Consider the following 1,264-nt stretch of genomic DNA (forward strand, 5'->3'; position numbering starts at 1 on the left):
GACATACAGACACACCATCGACAGACAAACACACAGACAGACAAACAGGAGCAGCAGCACCATAAAGTGCGGCGAACAAACAACAATTTGCCCATTCCATGCGAGATCCCCCCCACTAGCCCAGAAAAGCTCTGTATCAACACAACTTCCGGGAATTCCCCCAACACCGGGCAGCGCGGAGTACCAAACTGCGGGCTCTGTGATGGACGACCGATGACGGCTCGTACATTACCTTACCCTCTGTTTTTCTTTTTTGTTCTTTGTTCTTGTTTTGTTTTTCTTCTTTTGTTTTGTTTTTGGGGGTGGGGGTGGGGTTATTTTTTTAACCTTATTACAAAAATTTAATGATGTATTTTTTATTGTTTGTTTGTTTGTTGTTGTTTTTTTTTGGGGGGGGGTTGTGTGGGGAGGGGGGGTTGTTGTTTAGCCCGTGTTATTGTTTGGCTCATGTATCCGCATCTAGGCCTTCTCAGTTCTAGCAATCCTTTTCCCTGAATTGTCTTATTTATTCGTATCTTTGCAGTAAGAAAAGATAGATCGATTCATTTCATAAAGGGGGGAAAAAACAGGTTAATTTTAATCAATCCTTGTCATTTTATTTTAAAAGGAATGTTGTCTTAAAGCAGTTTGTTTTTCCTAAATGCCCTAGAGATTTTTTTTCCTTTTATTCCCCCCTACCCTGTTCACCCATTTCCCGCCTTTCCTTTTCTTCTCTGTTAATTAAAGATATTGTGTGTAAAGGGAGGGGTGGAGGAGAGACATCCAAGTTTCCCTTGCAGCCAAAGTACTAAACATCTGGTTCAAGTTTTCTTCAGAACTAAAAAGTAGGCCACATCCACTGAATAAGGACCACTGAGAACAGGAAAGAAGTAACACAGATGGACAGAAACAACAGGGCAAAGGGAGATGATAAGAAACAGGGCCTACCAGACACACCATTCTCACCACCCACTCCCAGCAACATCAGTGGGCCATGAAAACACTAGGAGAGCCACTCCCATTCTCATACAACAGCCAGGGCTTTTTATTCCTTCACCCCCCCCCTCCCCCAAGCGGTCCTCGAACTCGAGTCTTCATCACATCATCCCCGGTCGTAAAACCCTAACTAGCCGGCACCTAAAACACAACCAGCCGGAACTAAAAACGGTACTGTGTGTACTGGTCAAGCACGAGTGACCAATGACTGACTGGCCATCCTACTGAGGAGAGGACCCCTGGGATGTGCGTGGGAGGAGCGTGAAGTATCAGGGAGACTAAAGAGGTG

The sequence above is a fragment of the Aplysia californica genome, unplaced genomic scaffold (genome assembly GCF_000002075.1).
Source record: "Aplysia californica isolate F4 #8 unplaced genomic scaffold, AplCal3.0 scaffold02020, whole genome shotgun sequence".
Lineage (NCBI taxonomy): Eukaryota > Metazoa > Mollusca > Gastropoda > Aplysiida > Aplysiidae > Aplysia > Aplysia californica.